The sequence below is a fragment of the Bos indicus genome, chromosome 2 (genome assembly GCF_029378745.1).
Source record: "Bos indicus isolate NIAB-ARS_2022 breed Sahiwal x Tharparkar chromosome 2, NIAB-ARS_B.indTharparkar_mat_pri_1.0, whole genome shotgun sequence".
Classification (NCBI taxonomy): Eukaryota; Metazoa; Chordata; class Mammalia; order Artiodactyla; family Bovidae; genus Bos; species Bos indicus.
This window is the reverse complement of record NC_091761.1, coordinates 2,124,997-2,147,759: the sequence shown is the minus strand read 5'-3', so window position 1 is coordinate 2,147,759 and position 22,763 is coordinate 2,124,997. Positions and strand designations below refer to the sequence as shown.

The 22,763-nt window shown below is 40.9% G+C and overlaps 1 non-coding gene across 1 annotated transcript; it reads left to right on the top strand.

Moving 5' to 3' along the window:
- The first annotated feature begins 13,337 nt into the window (after positions 1-13,337).
- On the top strand, positions 13,338-13,446 carry LOC139179031 (U6 spliceosomal RNA). Its single transcript, XR_011563465.1, has one exon. It is a non-coding gene; the product is annotated as a U6 spliceosomal RNA (small nuclear RNA).
- The last annotated feature ends 9,317 nt before the right edge of the window (positions 13,447-22,763 follow it).

Below are 22,763 nucleotides of genomic sequence, written 5' to 3'. Positions count from 1 at the left end.
ATACAGGCATCCCTATAATCCACAAGGACAAGCTATAGTAGAAAGGGCACATCAAACTTTAAAAATTCAAATTCAAAAATTACAGGAAGGGGAATTTAAATATAGTTCCCCCCATCAGATCCTGCAGCATGCTCTCTTTGTAATAAACAACCTGAATGTTGATTCATCCGGAGCCACTGCAATGCTTCATCACTGGTGTCCCGAACAACAAAATAAAAAGCCATTGGTGAAGTGGAAGGACCTCCTCTCTGGACAATGGAGGGGTCCCGACCCATTATTAACTAGCGGCCAAGGATATGCTTGTGTTTTTCCACAGGACATAGATTCTCCAATTTGGATCCTGGACAGACTGATTCGTCATGTCACAGCCCCCCAGGCACCTGGTCCTTCCACTGCCGCGACCACAAAAAAGAAAGGGACCTCCTCTACCTCCACTCCCTCTGCCAACACGGGAAGCCCAGCTGATCTTGAGACGAATGACACAAGAGATCCCGGATGAACAGGAAGAGGAACCACCCACCAGACAGAGGTCACAACTCCATATAAGAGATACTATTCCCCCTAATTCTTTACCCCACAGGAAATCACTGGGATGTCCTACGCAGGCCACTCAACAAGCCTCTATACCTACCTGGGGACAGATTAAGACACTCTGTCACCAGGAACAAGGGATAGCTTCCCTGCAGGTCTCTCCAGAGAGAGTGTTTATTGCTATGCTTGCCTTACTATCTTGCCAGGTAAACGCCTCCTCCTCCACTGCAGAAAAGTATTGTGTATACTTCCCAGATCCTCCTACCTTTAAAGTAGTTACTTGGAACAGTGACCCTATACGGGTCCACACAAACCAGCCTCGTTTATTGGGAGGATCATATGCTTCCTATACAAAGAATGAATACCCTATTGATTTAAATTATACCTTTAGGGGATTAACAGATGATCTTCCTATTTGTTTTAACTTCCCTTCTCATACAGAAAGCTTTATTACTCCTACCAAAGTAGGATGTATTGGAGCCTCTAAAAAAGCAATTATAACAGATTCTCCATTCTTAACATTTCGCTCAGTTTGGATATTACTGGCTCGTATGCCCGGGGTCCTTGACCCTTATGAATCCCTGCATGTTTATGCTCCACCAGAATATCCAAATTGTCGTCGTGTTGCCCCTACAGATGCCATATGGAACACTATAGATCGTCGTTCAGGGTATCCGATTTGGAAATATTGTATTTATAATTCTAGAATTGACTACAGAATACCAAAAGGAGGAAATTCCATTCAGGACTGGAGCAACCCGGATCCAGGTCAGGATCCAAGGATTCATCATAAATTTACAAGGAGATTTGAAAATTGGAAAGCATATTTAATTCCTTGGCCATTACACGCCACTAGATGGCATCGTAATCAATTCGTTCCTCCTATGCTGTCTTATACAGCTAAGGGCAGAACTTATTGGCAACCAGAAATTTGGAGGGCCATTACCGCTACTGCCCCTATTACCTTAACCCGGCCAGAAAATATTTCTACTTATTCTATTTTAGCTTGTCTACCCTCGCCTTATGTTTTTCTCTTCACTAATGACTCCAAGAGACTTAATATACACATGAATTATACAGGTGGACCTAATATAGTAACTTGTGAACAATGTATGCTCTCATCTTGTTTGACCCCTCAATATAATGTTCGCTCTTTTGTGGTGTTGCAACGCCCCGCATTAGTATGATAATTATGGTCTTGCTGTATTACAACAACTACAAGATTTAATGTGATCACGACAGTTTGTGGACTTACTTATCCTGGGAATAACAGCTTTAGTAACCGCAATTACTTCTGTTACTATGGCAGCAATATCATTGACTCAACAAGTACATACTGCTCAATATGTTGATACTATGTCCAAAAATGTCTCTTTAACATTGGCAACACAGGAAGCTAGAGATGAGGATAGATGCCCTAGAGGAAGCAATAATGCATATTCGAACTGAACTGCAGGCTTTAAAAGTGAGATTGGCACTGTCCTGTCATGCCGACTACCTGTGGATTTGTATAACACCCCTGAAAGTAAACGAGACAGATTATAACTGGGAAAAAATTAAAAATCATATTTCAGGTGTCTGGAACAGCTCTGATATTAGTTTAGATTTAGGGAAACTTCACAATCAAATAACAACCATGGAACACTCCCAATTAGATTTTACTGCCGCAGGAGTAGCAAGTGACTTCTTCCACACATTCTCTAACTTCATTTCAGGAAAGAACTTTCTATCTACTATTTTTAGCTATGCTGCTGTGGTTGTTTTAATTCTGCTTCTCATAATTATTCTTCCTTGTATTGTCAGAACTCTTTGACAGAGCACTCAGAAGCTCGCGACTGAATTGCATCTGGCTGTCTTAAGGAATAAAAAAGAGGGAGATGCCGGGAGCCAGCATGGGAGTTCCCACCCATGACAAAGGTCATGCGGAGAGGCCTGATATGCAAAGGCGAGTCAGGGTTCGAAGGGCCCCCTGGATCTGCCTGAGCATCTACCCCAAAACCAGAGTCTGCCTATTTTACTATTTTATGACTTTCACCAACTCCTCGGACATTAACAGGGGGCTATCCCCGTTCACCTTTCTCTGAAGGAAATCAACTTAGAGCTCTAGTCAATTAGCCTCCTGGGCATATTAGGAGTGTTTCAATCCAAACCCCTCAGATGGCCCTCTAACTTGCCTGACAGGTTTATCTGGACTCCTACAGCTACGCATACAATTGTTTACAGCCTCCCAACCGAGAGGCATGGGAAGCTTGAGATATTCAAATAGTATAGAGCCTCTCGGGGAGTTAGAAACTATTAGAATAGAACTAGTAGAGGATTTTATTGTTGAGCCAATCCTTGCTGCCAAGTTTCCACATCCCCTGTATTGTGTCCTTGGGAGTATATTAATTTAGTTGGTATATAGAAAAAATAAGTAGTGGCCTTGGTGTTAACAACTTTAGACCCTTAAGATAATAAATTCTTCCCTTGTTGTAAGCCCACTGCACCTTTGCCCTATAGGAATGCAACTTTATCTAACACTTTCAGAGGATGGCGCCAAACTTTAAAATAATTACTCTTAGAAAAAAACAAGTTTTCTGGTTAACTAACCTTTATTGGAACAAAGAGTCATAAAATGTTAATAGGCCTTCTGGCCAGAAGATGATGTAAATCGCCTAAAGCATTTGTATACGATAAGTTTGCAGAAAAGAAAGCCTGGTCTTGATAAGGATCAAAGACTTTGCATGATTTTACACCCCCTATTATCCTCTATGCACAACTTAAGGTATGTAAGCTCCCTTTGAAAATAAAGCTACGGGCCTTGCTCATCAGGCTTGGTCTCCCCGTGTCGTTCTTGCTTCCTTTTCTCTCCTTTTCTTCTCTGTTCTTCCTTCAGGATGACTGATTTGGAGCTTGGGGGCTCTCTGAGACCACTTACCTGCCTGGGCTTCTAAGACCCACTCAAGAAGGTGCCTAAGGTGGGGCACCTTCAGCTATTCGAGAGGGTGCCTGCAGCCTCCATGGTCAGAGCAAGTTCGGGTGTCACGCACTTTATTGGTTTCCCACGTAAACCAGTCAGGTCAAGCCTCTGTCTCTCCCCTTTGCTGTCCTTTCGCCAACACCATCCTCCTGAGGATATCCTTGGATCCAACTGGGGCTGGACCCCGGGAATGTGAGGTCACACCATTTGTTATTCTGTCACTCAGTTGTATCCTAATGTTTGCAACATGGACTGCGTCACGCCAGGCTTCTCTGTCCTTCACCATCCCAGAGTTTGCTCAAACTCATGTCCATTGAGTCCGTAATGCCATCCAACAGTCTCATCCTCTGTCATCCCCTTCTTTTCCTGCCTTCAATCTTTCCCAGCATCAGGATCTTTTCCAAAAAGTCAGCTCCTTGCCTTAGGTAGCCAAAGTACTGGAGCTTCAGCTTCAGCATCAGCCCTTTCAATGAGTATTCAGGGTTGATTTCCTTTAGGATTGACTGTTTTTATCTCTTTGCTGTCCAAGGGACTCTAAAGGGTCTTCTCCAGCACCACAGAATCTGGTGGTTTGCATATTTCACAGTCCTTAGAGATAAAAGATTGGTGTGATTCCAGTGCTGGAAAAAAAATACCAAAGGAACTGGGTAGGGGGTCAGACATTTCTCCAGCAGAGTCAGCAGATCCCAGCCCTAAACACCCCCACCCCCCAACCCTGAGTCCCAGGTATAACCTGTACTTCTACCATTTCATTTTGCATTTTAAAATATTGCTTTCAAAGTGACAGTTGTAAGTCACAAGTCATTTTGTCTAATTCTATGGTCTTTCTTTAACTAAACCTCAAATCTCACTGTGGCTGGAGAGATCTTCCACACACGTGGCATGATTCATACATACCCAGTGTGTTTCCTCTTGGACTGGAAATGATGGGGCTGATTTCTTGAGAGAGAACATGTGGATTTTGAATGCTGGTGAGTATATGAGTATGTGTACATGTGTATGAGCAGGTGTGAATGCCTAAGAGAGAGTGTGAGTGTGTTTTTGTAAGCAGCGTTTGGCAGGAAATGAGGTAGGAGGTAGAAGGGCCCCTGGGCAGAGCAGTTGGAGTCTTTCAAACAGAGTAAATTGGAGTTCTATTCTCCCTGACACTCTAAGGACAGAGTTAATGGCAGGGACTGAGAGATAGGAGGACCACATATATCAATCCTGAGGTCAAGGAAGCCTCCCTATCTGCACATGTGCAGTAAAGCTCCTTGCATCTCAAAAAGGGAGGGGTGCCACCCCATAATAAGTGTGGACATGTTCCCACAGGCCTCCGCACTGGAATCCATCTTGGCATAAAGTTTCACACGCATGTTGGGGAGGGTCCTAGGTCAGGTCAGGTGTGGAAAAAGAAACCAGATAATTGTCCAAAGGTAAACAAAGACCCAGAAGGACTGCCCTATATAAATGATTTAACCACCTCTTCATTGCACTCTTCCTCTTCAGGGAAGACGCTCAAACCCTTTCTCTCCTGGTCTGTATCTCTGCCTTGCTTCTGTCTTAAACAAACTGTGTCTCTGATAATAAATTTTGTACCTGTTTTTGCAGGCTTTGCCTCTTAGAGAAATTTATTTTTCAAGCAGAGCAAGAGCCCAGGCTACTTTGCTTCCACACTCGAGACCCCAGTACTCCTGACTTTCCTCCATGCCTTGCGCATGCGTGTATGTGTGTGCTAAGTTGCTTCAGTTGTGTCCAGCTCTTTGCAACCCCATGGGCTGTGGCCCACCAGGCTTTTCTGTCCATGGGATTCTCCAGGCTAGAATACTGGAGTGGGTTTCTGTGCCCTCCTCCAGGGGATCTTCCCAACCCAGGGTTTGAACCTGAGTCAAGACCACCCTCTGCCATCTCTCTAAGAGCAGAAGGTGGTCTTTGCAGGAAAGAGCTATCTGCAGGAGATACCTTTGGTCTGGTCACTAACCTTTAACCAGGCACCCTCTCTCCATGCTCTACTCATATCCTGCCCTACCGCACTTTTCAAATCTTTTGATCATACAATATCTTGCCTATACTCTTGATTCTTTTCTTAGATCAACGAAGTAGAAATGAAGAATAAGTAACTAACAGATGACCAGATCTGTTCCTTTGCTTCCCCTTCAGTAATATCTAGAACAAACTGTGTGAACAAGACAACTTTGAAAGGAAGATCACAAGAAGTCCACATGCCTGAACACAATGGGGAATGGTAACCACTCTGACCCCCATCTCAATGATTAACTTACTTCCTTTTTGCCTTTAAAAACTTTCATGGCCTAAGAGAATCTTCATTTGGGGGGAGGGGGGATACTGAGTCCACCATCTCCCCAGATAGCTGGCATCATGATTAAAAGCATTCTTCCTTTCTATCAACATTTGCCTCTCTCTTGGGTATTGATTTTCCAGCAGTAAGGAGTCAGACCTGAGTTGGGTAACATTTTCTCTTCCATGCTTAGGAATTCAGGCAGGCTTTCCATCTCCCCCTCTACCCACAGACACTAATAACTCCACAGCTGGAGAAGTCACTCCTCAGCCAAGCACTGTGAATAACTCATTGATGGAAAGAAGAACAAATGGGCAGTGGAGTTCCTTCCTTGGGTGCTGGGACAGAGCCAGATGGTCAGGCCCTGCAGGGGCTGGGGCAGGACAATCATGGGCTCAAAGCCAAAGGCCTGAATCCAGATGTTCCCTCACAGGCCTGTGCAATCCTTACAATTCCTCTAAAAGTGAGAGCCACCACATTCTGAAAAGCAGAAAATGTGCCAGTGATCCATCTCCTAAACTTCACAGTAACCCAGGTAGCAGGAAGAGGAACCTCAGGGAAGTCACTGATTTAATTATTGCTTTGTTTGTTCTGGGAAGGCTTTCTGCATTCACTGAAAAGAAAGAAACTAAATGTAGGTGGGGGAAGAGGCAATAGGAAAATGACCGACAGTAAAAAAGTGAAATGGAGATAAGAGCATATGAAGAAACATTACTGTCTTGTTGAAAGATAACCATGGCCAGCAGGCTCAACAAAGAGATGACCCGCTAGTGCTGCCTGAAGCGAAGGTAAAGCTTATGGCCCATGCTGACAGAGGATTTTGGTGGCAGTCCAGAGGCAAGATGATGGATATTCTGTATCTGAGCTTCAGGAAACACCTTCCGCCCCATGGCTCCTCTCTGCACACAGACCCTGCAAGATGCCCCAGCGAACCTACACTGCAGAAGACATGAAATGAGTCAGTAGACTTTTGGGTGGGACAGCAGTTTGAGCACTACCTTAGTCTGGGCTTGGTCTCCTGGCCGGTGGCCTCACAATGTGCAAGGGCTGGGGAATATCACATGAACTTCAAGATGAAGCACAAGCTAAACTTCTTCAGTCATGTCTGACTTATTGCAACCCCATGGACTGTAGGCCGCCTGGTTACTCTGTCCATAGGATTCTCCATGCAAGAATACTGGTGTGGGTTGCCATTCCCTTCTCCAGGGGATCTTCTGACCCCAAGAATTGAACCCACAACTCCTGTGAGTTCTGCATTGCAGGCAGATTCTTTACCACTGAGCCACCACAGACCTGGGCTGAACCCCAGCTCCAGTGCTATTGATGGAAAAGGATTCAACCTAGAACCTCTGCTCCACATCTCTAGGATACAACAGTAGTTTTGCCTGTGATGTCTTCCAGTAGCTCAAAAAATAGTCCTTTCCATATGCATTTTCCATTATAAAGAGGCAAGTTTCCACGAGGGAATGGCATGTGGGGCCAAGGGAGCCCCATGCCTGTTAGGAAATCTGTCTGGTTGGTAAAAACACTGAGAGAAAATGGAGCATGTTGTTGGGGCATCTTCAGACCCCCTAGGCATATCTTGTTCATCTCTTCCACCTCCCTGAAGCCGATGATTCAGACGACTCCCCCACTCCTTCATTTATTCAACAAGGATTTTTGAGCTTCTACCCCATGCCAGGTGCTAGGAACACAGCAGTGAAGAAGGCCCTGAAGTCCTGTCCTGTGAGCTCTATAGTGTGGTCTTATCCCCAATTCCCAGCCCACCTCCCCATTTGTGTTAGCCCATCTCCTGAACTGCCTTCTCCCATCACTACAAATCAGAAACCCACCTTTCCCTCAAGACCAACTTCAAATGGGCCAGCTTCTGTGCAAAGTCCTCCCTGACTGTCCCATTGGAAGGGATCTCTCACCCTGCCATCTCAAAAAGACATTTTTTCTGCCCCTTTTTCATGGCTTTTAGCATTGGGGCATTTTCTTTTTTTTAATTTAAAATGAGTCAGCTTCTCCCATGATAGCACCTTATAAAATTATTTGTCCAGCTCATCCCTTGCTCACATCTCAGTCTCCCTCTATCTAGTAAACTACTGCTTCCAGAGGACTCCAGGGATTGATCAACAAGTTTGATGTGAAGAAAAGATAAGTGGAAGTCCCTGTCCCAATACACAGTCCACAATGGACCACCTTGTATTGGGGGCTGGATAACACATATATATACATAGAAATATGTTTCCCCAAAAGAACCCGTTAAGATGGGAATATTAATTTACAGCCTTCTGATCCCTCATTACAACTGTAGTTAAATAATTCCTGGTGATGACTTTGCTAAGTTTTCAAAGATTCTATTTTGGTGGTGGGTGCACATCAGGGGCAGAGCTGAGCTAGCATTCCATAATCTACAGAACATATCTATATCTTTATTAGTATTTATTTATATTTATATTTCTAGGTGTTACATATAACATGTATATAGTTGTATATTACATGTCTATAGACATGTCTATAGACATGTATATAACAAGTCTATATCTATATTAGTATTTATTTATATTTCTAGGTGTTCCTTAGAAATATAGGAAATATAGATAGCTCCCACTTATCTCTTACTCCCATTCTCATTCCTCAAATGCATTCAACGAATTTTGATATATGTCCTTAAATATGCACAGATCTTTATAAAAGATATAGTACCATTTTATATCTGTATATACATATATCTATGTAAATTACATGAGTTATATTAGCCTTTTATATCTGTATATACATATATCTATGTACATTACATGAGTTATATTAGCCTTTAAACTTCATTCTGTTTCTTCTTATATTTTAACTTGACCATAAGTTTTGAATTTACATCATTTCACTCTATGCAGGCAATGGCACCCCACTCCAGTACTCTCGCCTGGAAAATCCCATGGACAGAGGAGCCTGGAAGGCTGCAGTCCATGGGGCACTGAGGGTCAGACATGACTGAGCGACTTCACTTTCACTTTTCACTTTCATGCATTGGAGAAGGAAATGGCAACCCACTCCAGTGTTCTTGCCTGGAGAATCCCAGGGACAGCAGAGCCTGGTGGGCTGCAGTCTATGGGGTCGCACAGAGTCAGACACAACTGAAGTGACTTAGCAGCAGCACTCTATGCACATCTAGATTACAGCTTCTCAATGCTGTTGTTGACTGTTATTTCACAGCTATCTTCCTCCTTATTTTATTTCCAGCACCATATAGTGGACACCAAGTTGCCCCTATTTCAGTCCATCATAAATGAAAAGACACATGATCTCCCAACAGGCCATCAAAGATTCTCTGAGGCACTTAGCAAGAGTTGGGTTGCTATTCTTAGGGCACATGCTCTAAATTTCACCAAGTCCTGTGGGATGTTCACACACTTCACACTCCAGAGTTCCTGTCTACCCACATCCTTATCAACACTTGATCTTGCCTCTTATCTAATTGTAGCTATTCTGTTGGATGTGAAGTAGTTTCTTGTATTGATTCTAACTTGCACTGTGAACATCTCTTCATGGGTTTGTTAGTCTTTGGTGTTTCCATGTGTATGAGTTGCCTGCTCACTTCTTTCACATATTTTTCTACTGGAATGTCCCTTCTTTTCCTTGTACTTTGAAGGAATTCCTATTGTCTTTTCCCACACCTATTGGCTTTCACTACTATTACTCTCGTTGAACAGAAACCCCTAATTTAGAGGTAATGAAAAGTTCATTTGCTTTATGGTTATTATTTGACAACTTCATTCAAGTAGTTATTTGCTTCACCCTGCTGGCCTCCAAGCATTAGAGCCATGGCAGTTTTGTGTTCCCAGTATGTATAACAGTGCTTGTTACACCAGTTCATGAATAAATGTTTGGGAATGAATGAGGCCAGCACCTGGCTCAGTGTAAGTATTTGATAAATAGAAGATATTATTTTTAACAAATGAGGTGTTTCCCAAGCAAAGATTCTAAAGAAATATAATGAAGCAATCTTCTTCAGAGAGAAAATCAAAACAAGACAAACAAAAGCTAAATTACCAGTGAAGCTCAGTAAATAGGAAGGGTTTCCTCTTTTGCTTAAGAGGTTTGAATGATTTTCTTTAGTGTAGGAAGGCTCTGTGAGGAGTAGATACAGATTTCTGACTTGAAAACAGCATTGTCAGAAAAGAGTTTTGATTTTAGTTGGTTTTGCTTTCATTTTAGTTGGTTTTGCTTGTTTGTTTTGACTTGGTTTGATTTGAAATAGAAGTGTTACAGTTATGCTTGAGTAATGTGGAAATTCAGGATAATGTTTTAGGTCCCAGTGATTTCAGCACTATGGATTCTTGTTGGAATCCACTTAGAATATATGATTAGCCCCCCTAATTTGATAATAACATCCCATGGATATAGCACTGCCTTCTCTAGATTCTTTGAGAGTCACCTGTGAGGTCTCATACATCACCGCTGAATTGCCACGTGTCTAAAGTTTTATAGCAGGAAAAAGAATTGCATCTATAACAGCTTCAAGGAATACAGCCCTGTACACAAGTTCCCCTAACCGGGTGGGACACCCACAGCTTTTCTCCCTATTATCTGGAAACTGTCTGAAGTCAAAAATGGACATAAATGTGGGACACCGGTCAAGTCAGTGAAGATTATGATTCTCAAGGTCAGTTCCAGTACAACAGTGTGAAGCACTCCACTGAACTGCTCCCTAGTAAAAATAATGCAGATTATTTTTTTAATATATTCATGTAAAGCCTCTAAAAATGATCTTAAGGACAAAAAGCAAATGAAGAATTATATATTCAAGAAAATCTACACAATTTGGTTAGGGGGTCTGTGGTGTTTCAACCTAGACAATTCCCTTCCTCCCTTTTCCAAGTTCAGCAAAACAAAGACTCCACTCCAGACTACTTGCAGCCAAGAACCCAGGGCTCCCTCTCCCCAGCTCCCTGCTAGAGGGCTTTCTTCCTTGGAGAAGCTGAACATCAATATTTCTTATCTTGCCCCCAACTACCTGTTGCTGAATGACTGCAGTTACGGAGGGGACCTCCATTTTTCCAACCAGTTCCCACTCATGGAATCGAGGCTTTATTGTGGGGGCAGTGAACTGAGATTACCAGGCCTGTGATGGCTCTTCCTCCAGCTCATAGGATTGTGTTTCCACATCAGGAGAGGAAACCAAAAGGAACTCAGTTCACCACCTCCTCTGCATCAAGAATTCAGATCCTAGAGCATATGTGTCACTTAGAGAGAAGCTTGACATTGTCCCTATCTCCAGCCCAAAGCTTTAATTAAGAGATTTTCCCTGGTGGGATATTAGCAGGCATTAAACATACAACTCTTAATTTCTTCCCAAAGGAACTAACTATTTTCAACAGAGTATGGAGAAGTTCAAGCTTAAAAGTGCTCACAAGAATGATGGAAGTTATGGTGACAGGCAATTTTGGAAGAAATGCATGAATTTAATGAAGATACTGCCCAGACTATAGGCTGGCTAGTTTGCAGGAGCAAACTAAGCACTAAGTTAGATGAGAGAAACCCTCTTGGTACAGAACAGACATCAACAGAAACTAGGTCTTAAAAGAAGCCACAGATTCATCCACCTCATTAGAACTGATTCAAATGTATTCTTTTTAAAGGCTGAGTAATACTCCATTGTGTATATGTACCACAGCTTTCTTATCCATTCATCTGCTCATAGACATCTAGGTTGCTTCCATGTCCTGGCTATTATGAACAGTGCTGCGATGAACATTGGGGTACACGTGTCTCTTTCAATTCTGGTTTCCTCGGTGTGTACGCCCAGCAGTGGGATTGCTGGGTTGTATGGCAGTTCTATTTCCAGTTTTTTAAGGAATCTCCACACTGTTCTCCATAGTGGCTGTACTAGTTTGCATTCCCACCAACGGTGTAAAAGGGTTCCCTTTTCTCCACATCCTCTCCAGCATTTATTTCTTATAGACTTTTGGATTGCAGCCATTCTGACTGGCGTGAAATGATACCTCATAGTGGTTTTGATTTGCATTTCTCTGATAATTAGTGATGTTGAGCATCTTTTCATGTGTTTGTTAGCCATCTGTATGGAGCCTATTATACAGAGTGAAGTAAGCCAGAAAGAAAAACACTAATACAGTATACTAATGCATATATATGGAATTTAGAAAGATGGTAATGACAACCCTGTATACAAGACAGCAAAAGAGACACAGATGTATAGAACAGTATTTTGGACTCTGTGGGGTGGAGGGGGGATGATTTGGGAGAATGGCATTAAAACATGTGTAATATCATATAAAAACGAATCGCCAGTCCAGGTTCGATGCAGGATACAGGAAGCTTGGGGCTGGTGCACTGGGATGACCCAGAGGGATGCTATGGGGAGGAAAGTGGGAGGGGGGTTCAGGATGGGAAACACATGTACAGCCGTGGCAGATGCATATTGATGTATGGCAAAACCAATACAATATTGTAAAGTAAAAAATAATAATAATAAATTAAAAATAAATTAATTAAAAAAATAAAATAAAATCAATGCAAGACTGAAAAAAAAAAAAAATAAGCCACAGAGAATAGACTTATGGACATGGAGAGAGGGGAGGAGAGGGTGAGATATATGGAAAAAGTAACATGGAAACTTAAATTACCATATGTAAAATAGATAACCAAAGGGAATTTGCTGTACGGCTCATGAAACTCAAACAGGGGCTCTGTATCAACCTAGGGTGGTGGGATGGGAAGGGAGATGAGATGGAGGTTCAGAAGGGAAGGGATTGCTGATTTGTGTTGAGGTTTGCCAGAAAACAGCAAAATTCTGTAAAGCAATTATCCTTCAATTAATTTTTTTTTTAATTTTTAAAAAAAGGAGCCACAGTTTGATTGGTTTAGTTTCAAGATTAATTTATGCCCTAGGGAATTGTTCAAATGAAGACATACAAATGACCAATAAGCACATGAAAAGATGCTTAACATCATTAGTCATCAGGAAAATGTAAGTGAAGACAATAATAAATATCACTTCACACCCACTAGGTGGCTAGAATATAACAGTCAGATAATAACAAGTGTTGGTGAAGGTGTGAAGAAATTTAATATTCATACACTAGTGGTGGGAATGTGAGATAATCCAGCTGTCTTAGTAAACAGTGTGAAAGTTCCTCAAACAATTAAACCTGGAGCTACCCAATGACTGAGAAAGTCCACTAGTAGGTGTATACTCAAAAAGAAGAAAATGAATGTTCACATAAAAACTTGTACCCAAATGTTTACAGCAGCATTATCTATAATAACCAAAATGTATAAACAACTCAAATATATATTACCTGATGACGGATAACAAAATATGGTCTAATCTGAAACCATAAAACTTTTAGAAGAAAACATGAAAAGTACACTCTTTGGTATCAGTCTTAGTAATATTTTTCTGGATATGTCTCCTCAGGCAAGGGTGGTGGTGGTTTAGTCACTAAGTCCTGTCCAACTCTTGCAAACACGTGGACTATAGCCTGCCAGGCTCCTCTGTCCATAGGATTCTCCAAGCAAGAATACTGGAATAGGTGGCTTTTAACAAATGAAAAAATAAGCAAATGAGCACTCACTTCGGCAGCACATATACCAATAAATTGGAATGATACAGAGAAGATTAGCATGGCTCCTGTGCGAAGAGGACATGCAAATTCGTGAAGCATTCTATATATTTCATCACTATTCACAATAGTCAGGACGTGGAAGCAACCTAAATGCCCATCAACAGATGAATGGATAAGGAAGTTGTAGTGCATATATACAGTGGAATAATACTCAGCTGTAAAAAAGGAGTAAGTGTGAATCAGTTGAACTAAGGTGGATGAACCTAGAGCCTGCCATACAGAGTGAGTAAGAAAGAGAAAAACAAGTGTCATATAATAAGGCATATGTATGGAATATAGAAAAATGGTACTGATGAACCTATTTGCAAGGAAGAAATGGAGATACATGTGTAGAGAACAGACTTATGGGCACAGTAGGGGAAGGGGAGAGTTGGATGAATTGAGAAAGTATCATTGACATATAATTACAACTGATTCATGTTATTGTATGGCAGAAACCAACCCAACATTATAAAGCAATTATCCTCCAATTAAAAAATAAATTGAAAAGGAAGTAAATAAGACTACATCAACTAGAGAGCTTTTGCACAGCAAAGAAAACTATCATCAAAATGAAAAGAGAGCCTAGTCAATGGGAGAAGACATTTGCAATCATATATCTGATAAGGGATAAATATCCAAAATATATTTTTAAAAGCTAGTACAACTCAACATCAAAACGCACACACACGCACACACACACATCTTGATTTTAAGAATGAACAAAGAATCTGAATAGACCTTTTTCCAAAGAAGACATAAAGATGGCCAACAAGCACATGAAATGTTCAACAGCACTACTTATTAAGGGAAATGCAAATCAGAACCACAACCTCATACCTGTCAGAATGGCTATTTTTGGAAAAACCAGAATATAATAAATGTTGGTAAGGATGGGGAGAGAAGGGAGCCCTCATACACTATTCATGGGAATATAAATTGGAGCAATCACTATAGTAAACAGTACAATTTTTCCTTGAAAAAATAAAAATAGAACTACCATAGGAACCAGCCATTCCACTGACTCCTTTACCCAAAGAAAGTGAAAAAATTTGAAAAGAATATGCATCCTTATGTCCATTACAACATTTTTTACAAGACCCAAAATATGGAAGTAGTTTAAGTGTCCATCAATAGATGAATGGATAAAGAATATTACTCAGCCACAAAGAATGAAATCTTGGCATTTGTGACAACATGGATAGACCTAGAGGATGTGCAAAGTGAAATGAGTCAAGCGAAGAAAAAGTACCATATGGTTTTATTTCTATGTGGAATCTAAAAAATAATGAGCAAATATAACAAATCAGAAACAGACTTATAGATACAGAGAACAAACAGGTGGTTGCCAGAGCAGGGAGTGGGGGGAGGGAAGTGAATGGATAACAGAAATATGTGAGTGGGATTAGGAGAGACAGACTTCAAGTTACAAAATAAATGAGTCACATGGATGAAATATACAGCATGGGCAATAGTCATTAATGATGCAATATCTTTGTATGGTAGCAGATGGTAACTAGACTTATCATGGTGAACATTTTGTAATATTTCAAAATACTGAATCACCATGTGTTCTAGGAACTAACATTGTATCGTAGGCCAATTATCTTTCAAAAATAAACAAACTCATAGAAAAAGAGATCCGATTTGTGGTTTCAGAAACAGAGGTAGGACTATTGGATAGTGAAGTGAAAGTCACTCAGTCGTGTCCGACTCTTTGTGACCCCACAGACTATACAGTCCATGAAATTCTCCAGGCCAGAATACTGGCATGGGTAACCTTTCCCTTCTCCAGGGGATCTTCCCAACCCAGAGATTGAACCCAGGTCTCCCGCATTGCAGACAGATTCTTTACCACCTGAGCCACAAGGGAAGCCCAAGAATATTGGAATGGGTAGCCTCTCCCTTCTCCAGGGGATCTTCCCTACCCAGCAATTAAACTGGGGTCTCCTGCATTGCAGGAGAATTGGATGAAGGTGGTCAAAAGGTAAGAATAGTTATAAGATGAATAAGTACTGGGGATATAATATACAACATGATTAAAATAATTAACACAGTTGTACTTTTCATATTATATATGAAAGTTATGATAGCAAATCCTGAGAGTTCTTTTCACAAGGAAAAAAGCAGTTTTTTCTTTTTCTTTTCTTTTATATCTATATGAGATGATGGATATTCACTAAGCTTATTGTGATACTCATTTCATGATGTATGTAAGTCAAATCATTATGCTATTCACCTTAAACTTATAAAGTGTTATATGTCAATTATATCTCAATAAAACTGGAATAAAAAATAAAAATACATTTTTAAAAGACTTTAATGTGGTCTATCCATAAAATGGTATATTTTTTGGCCATAAATAAAAATGTAGTACTAATAGATGCTATATCATAGATAAACCTTGAAAGCATGCTAAGTTAAACAGTCACAAAAGACTACATATTATGTGATTTCATTCATATGAATAGCCCAGAATACAGAAATCTGAAGAGATCAAAAGTAAAATAGTAGTTGTTTAGGGCTGGGAGATGGGAATGGGAAGATAGGAGTATGGTAGCTAACAGGTACAGGGTTTCTTTCTAAGGTGATGGAAATACTCTAAAGTTAACCACGGTAATGGTTTGCACATCTATGAATGTACCAAAAACCAATGAATTGTACTTAAATGGGTGAATTTTATGGCATGTGAATTATATCTCAATAAAACTCTCAAAAAGAAAGCCTTGAGGTGTTTCCACAAGTATACACACAGAGCAGAACCTGGTAAGGTTGAGCTCAGAAGATTTCTACCATAACTTTCAAGTAATAAACTGAGGTATGGCTGAGTCTACAGCATGTTACCACTGTGTTCAAATATGAGGATGTGCCTGCATTTGTTTGTTTAGAGTATCTCCACATGGATGTATAAGAAAGACACTGGCAACACACATGTCTCTGAAAGGGGAGTTTCATGGTTTGCAGACCAGAATGAGAAGAGGTACTCATTTTTCAGTCTACCCTTTGCATATTTGTATTTGAAAGTGCATATTCAAAAGAGTGGTAGCTCAGATGGTAAAAATCCACCTGTAATGCAGGAGACTCTGGTTTGATTCCTGGGTCAGGAAGATCCCCTGGAGAAAGGATAGGCTACCCACTCCAGTATTCTTGGGCTTCCCTAGTGGATCAGATGGTAAAGAATCGCTTACAATGCAAGAGACCTGGGTTCAATCTCTGGGTGGGAAGATCCCCCTGGAGGAGGGCATGGCAACCCACTCCAGTATTCTTGCCTGGAGAATCTTATGGACAGAGGAGACTGGTGGGCTACAGTCCATGGGGTCACAAAGAGTGGGACACGACTAAGCAACTGAGCACAGCACAGCACAACACATTCAAAAGAGTAATGAAATTATAATAAATAAAATTCAGTGGCTCCTTGTGGTATTCACAGTGAAACCACATTTGCAAACTGGCGTAAAAGTCCTTTCATGATCTTGATTCTACCCTGTCTTCAACTTCTCCCCAGCACATCTTCTCTTCCATTCCCAGCCTTGGACACCTCTTAGCTTTGTCTTCGGAATATACCCACTCCTTCAATCTCATCTCCCCTTGGCCTTAACTACACAAGCACTCTGAGAAGACTCTCCTGACCTGCCAGACTGTATCAGATGTCTATCTCTGAGCTCTAACATCTCTCTGTGCCCTAATTCATCAAAACTGGCTGGGAGCAACCAGGCACAGAGCACAGGGCCTGGAGCACAGGAACAATTAATTACTGTGTGTCAATGAACGAGTGAGTGAGAGAATGAGTAAGTGAGTGAGTGAAAAAGTGAGTGAAGGGAGAGGAGTGGAAACCTCTTAGGACCCACTCCCACAGAAATAACTAGCAGATACATTGAACTGTGTAGTCCCCATGTGTCTAGCAATGTATTAACACCAGCTTCTGAATGAGCCCCCAAAAGAGAATACCTTAATCTGTGTCCATATTGAGGGTTAGCAAATTCACAGAAACAGCCCAAAACTACACAGCATCAGCATTTCATCACAGACGCGTCTTCTTACACACTTTGCTAACATGCCCATGAAGGTAGCATTCAACTCAACTAACATACTCACGAAGGTACCATTCAACAGGTGAGGATCATACAGAGAGGTGAAATGACCTGCTCAAAGAGGTGTATCTGGGACTCAGAGCTGACTCCAAAGCTCAGACTCTTTCTGCTCTACCATGCTGCCTTCCAAAAGCTCCTCAACCCCTTAAAGAAGGAAATTAACAGCTTTTAAGGGATTTTCCTTTGTTTTTTGGGGGTCCTCTTCACCAAATTTTTGAATCCTTTTTCAAAACATCTGTGTACATCTTTTATCATTTGGACTGACAGAGGTTTAGAATTTTATTTCCTTGATTATTTCAGTCCTTTAAAATTCTAGATGGAGAATTTTCTGATAAAAATATCAAAAAATGAAAAAACTCTACTAACCAAGTTGTCAGGTAGTCAGTTCAGTCATTCAGTCATGTCCAACTCTTTGCGACTCCATGGACTGCAGCATGCCAGGCTTCCCTGTCCATCATCAACACCCGGAGGCTGCTTAAACTCATTTTCACTGAGTTGGTGATGCCATCCAACCATCTTGTCCTCTGTCATCCCCTTCTCCTCCTGCCTTCAATCTTTCCCAGCATCAGGATCTCTTCCGGTGAGTCAGCTCTTCACATCAGGTGGCCAAAGTATTGGAGCTTCAACTTCAGCATCAGTCCTTCCAATGAATATTCAGGACTGATTTCCTTTAGGATGAACTGGTTTGATTTCCTTGCAGTCCAAGGGATTTTCAAGAGGCTTCTCCAGCATCACAGTTCAAAAGTACCAGCTATTTGGTGCTCAGTCTTCTTTATGATTCAAATTTCACATCCAAACATGACTACTGAAAAAAACTGTAGCTTTAACTAGACAGATCTTTGTTGGCAAAGTAATGTTTCTGCTTTTTAATATGATGCCTAGGTATGTCATAACTTTTCTTCCAAGGAGCAAGCATCTTTTAATTTCATGGCTGCAGTCACCACCTGCAGTGATTTTGGAGCCCAGAAAAATAAAGTCTGACACTGTTTTCATTGTTTCCCCATCTATTTGCCATGAAGCGATGGGGCCAGATGCCATGATCTTTGTTTTCTGAATGTTGAGTTTTAAAACACCCTTTTCACTCTCCTCTTTCACTTTCATCAAGAGACTCTTTGGTTCTTCTTTGCTTTCTGCCATAAGGGTGATGTCATCTGCTTATCTGAGGTTACAGATGTTTCTCCCTGCAATCTTGATTACAGCTTGTGCTTCATCCAGCCCAGCATTTCACATGATGTACTCTGCATATAAGTTAAATAAGCAGGGTGACAATATACAGCCCCAACGTACTCCTTTCCCAGTTTGGAATCAATCCATTGTTCTACGTGCAGTTCAAACTGTTGCTTCTTGATCTGCATAAGCTTTCTCAGGAGGCACGTAAGGTGGCCTGGTATTCCCACCTCTTGAAGAATTTTCCACACTTTGTTGTGATCCACACAGTCAAAAGCTTTGGCATAGTCAATGAAGAAGATGTTTTTCTGGAACTGTCTTGCTTTTTCTTTGATCCAACAGATGTTGGCAATTTGCTCTCTGGTTCCTCTGACTTTTCTAAATCCAGCTTGAACATCCGGAAGTTCTTGGTTCACATACTGTTGAAGCCTGGCTTGAAGAACTTTGAGCATTACTTTGCTAGTGTGTGAGATAAGTGCAATTGTGTGGTAGTTTTAACATTCTTTGGCATTGCCTTTCTTTGGGATTGGAATGAAAAGTGAGCTTTTCCAGTCCTGAGGCCACTGTTGAGTTTTCTAAATTTGCTGACATGTCAGTGCAGCACAACCAAGTTGTATACTATGGTATTTATTCCAAAAATAGTGCTGATATATTTTGGGTGTTATATTTACTGTGGCTTTCTTATGGGGTGTTCCACCTCCTGATAGTTCCTAGGAAAAAATATGCTCACCTGGTCACTTCTAAGTCATGGTCCTAGCCATATGAAAGCACCCTGTGATCTGGCACAGAACAAGAAACACTGGATGAATATGTGAGAATGCAGTAAGTGATATCAGTGATACTCAGGGAATGTGAAAGCCAAGCATCTCAGTCTAGTTGGGATGCCTCTAAATGCCACTCAAACCCCAGCACTGCCTGAGTCAGTAGAGGCTGTCAGCAGCCTGCACAGCACTGGATTTGTCCCCTTCCCACTCTTCAGTTCAGTTCAGTCTCTCAGTCGTGTCCAACTCTACAACTCCAGAGACTGCAGCACGCTAGGCTTCCCTTTCCATCACCAGCTCCGCAACTTGCTCAAACTCATGTCCATTGAGTCGCTGGTGCCATTCAACCATCTCATCCTCTGTCATCCCCTTCTCTTCCTGCCTTCAGCATCCTTTCTCAGCATCATGCTGCCTTTCTCAGCATCAGAGTCTTTCCAGTGAGTCAGCTTTTCAATTCAGGTGGCTAAAGTTGGAGCTTCAGTTTCAGCATCAGTCCTTCCAATGAATATTCAGGGTTAATTACCTATAGGATTGACTGATTTGATCTCCTTGCTGTCCAAGGGACTATAGAGAGTCTTCTCAAGCACCATAATTTGAAAGCATCAGTTCTTTGGCACTCAGCCTTCTTTATGGTCCAACTCTCACATCCATACATGACTACTGGAAAAACCATAGCTTTGACTAGACAGACTTTTGTCAGCAAAGTAATTTCTCTGCTTTCAAATACACTGTCTAGGTCTGTCAAAGCTTTTCTTCCAAGGAGCAAGCATCTTTTAACTTCGTGGATGCAGTCACCATCTGCAGTGATTCTGTAGCCCAAGAAAATAAAATCTGCCACTGTTTCCATTTTTTTCCCCATCTATTTATTTGCCATAAAGTGATGGAACCAGATGCCATGATATTAGTTTTTTGAATGTTGAGTTTTAAAGCAGCTTTTTCACTCTCCTCTTTCATCTTCATCTAAAGGCTCTTTCATTACATGAAAGTGAAAGTGAAGTCGTTCAGTCATGTCCGACTCTGTGTAACCCCATGGACTGTAGCCTACCAAGCTCCTCTGTCCATAGGATTTTCCAGGCAAGAGTACTGGAGTGGGTTGCCATTTCCTTCTCCAGGAGATCTTCCCAACCCAGGGATTGAACCCAGGTCTACCGCACTGCAGGCAGGATGCTTTACTGTCTGAGCCACCGGGGAGTATTTTCATTACATGAATATGTCTCAAAAAGAATATCCAGTTGTTGCAGGAACTTTCTCTATATATTTCCTTTGTGTTTTTGTCAAAATAATCTTGGTCTATTTCTTAATTTTTATGGATCCAATTCCATTAACCTATTCTTCTGTGTTTATTGTGTATTACTGTAGTTGTATACTAAGTCTTAAAACCATGGAGTGTTAGCTTTTCTATTCTCTACTTTAAGTTGTTTAGACTATTCTAGATAATTTGAATTTTAATATAAACTTTAGGATTACTTTGTCATTTTCTATCAAAGAAATTCTAGTACTGTTTTCTCTGGGATATCTTGGAATCCTAAGAATCTATTTGGGGAGAATTGGCTTTTAAGAACATTGAGCCTTTCAACCTCTAAAAATGGTATATCACTACACTTATTTAGGTCATTTTTATTTCTTTCAGCAATATCTGGTAGTTGTGAATGTACACAGGCCTTGCATATTTTTTATTTTGTTTATATCTGAGCATTTCATAAGTTTTATATTATGTCAATAATATTTTTCAATTTCAACTTCTGATTAGTTATTACTAGTATATAAAAGTACCATTGATTTTTCTATGTAGATCTTTTATCTTGCAACCTTGCTAAACTCATTTATTAGTTCTGCTAGCTTTTTTGTTGATTCCATTGGATTTTCTTCCTATTCAGGTACATGCCTTCTGTAAAAATAACTTCACTTATTTATTTCCAAACTGGATGCCATTTATTTATTTTTCACAACATAGTAGATGGGCTAGAAATTTTAGTACAACTTGAAATGAAGATACAAAATCAGATGTCCTTGGTTTTTAGCTCATCTTTGAGAGAAAGCATTCAGAATTTCAAAATTAATTATGCTGTCACATTTGATTAAATGCCCTTTATCAGATGAGGGAGTTTCACTTTTATTTTTATCAAAAATGGATATTAAAGATATCAAATGCTTAGTGATATATAATTACATATGTAATATACACTTCATATATATAATGCATATATTATCCATACATTCATCGGTGGACACTTAGGTTGTTTCCATATCTTGGTGACTGTAAACAATGCTGCAATGAACACAGGGTACATATATCTTCTTGATTTAGTGTTTTCATTTCCTTTGGGTAAATATCCAGAAGTGGAGGAGCTGGAACCTATAGTGGTTCTATTTTTTACTCTTTGAGGACTCTACACATTGTTTATGATAGTGCCTGAACCAATGTACATTCCCACCAACAGTATACAAGTACAACTTCACTAGCCCTTGCTAATTTTCTAATTTTTCTAAATTTATTTATTTTTTAATCAAAGGATAATTGCTTTACAAAATATTGTTGTTTTCTGTCAAACATAAGCATGAATCAGTCATAGGTATGCATATGACTTCCCTCCCTCTTGAACCTTCCTGGCATCACCCTCCCCATCCCAACCCTCTAGGTCTGTACAGAGCTCCTATTTGAGTTCCCTGTGTCATACAGCAAGTTCCCATGTTGCTGTGCTTAGTCATTCATTCATGTCTGACTCTTTCTGACCCCATGGACTGGGGCGCACCAGGCTCCTCTGTCCAAAGGGATTCTCCAGGCAAAAAAACTGGAGTGTGCTGTCATGACCTCCTCCAGGGGACCTTCCCAACACAGGGATGGAACCCACATCTCCCACATTGCAGGAGGATTCTTTACTCTGAGCCACCAGGGAAGCCCAGTTCCCATTGGCTATCTATTTTATATATGGTAATGTAAGTTTCCATGCTACTCTCTCCATACATCTCACCCTCTCCACCTCTCTCTCCCATGTCCATAAGTCTGTTTTCTGTGTCTGTTTCTCCGTTGCTGACTGCAAATAAATTCATCAGTACTATATTTCCAGATTCCATACATATATGCTGCTGTTGTTGTTCATTTTCTCAGTCGAGTCTGACTATTTGCAACCTAATGGACAAGCCAAGCTCCTCTGTCCTTCACCATCTCCCAGAGCTTGCACAAATTCATGTCTATTGAGTCAGTGATGCCATCCAACCATATCATCCTCTGTCATCCCCTTTTCCTCCTGCCTGCAATCTTTCCCAGCATCAGGGATTTTTCAAATGAGTCAGCTTTTCACATCAGGTGGCCAAGTAGTGGAGCTTCAGCATCAGTCTTTCCGATGAATATTCAGGACTGATTTCCTT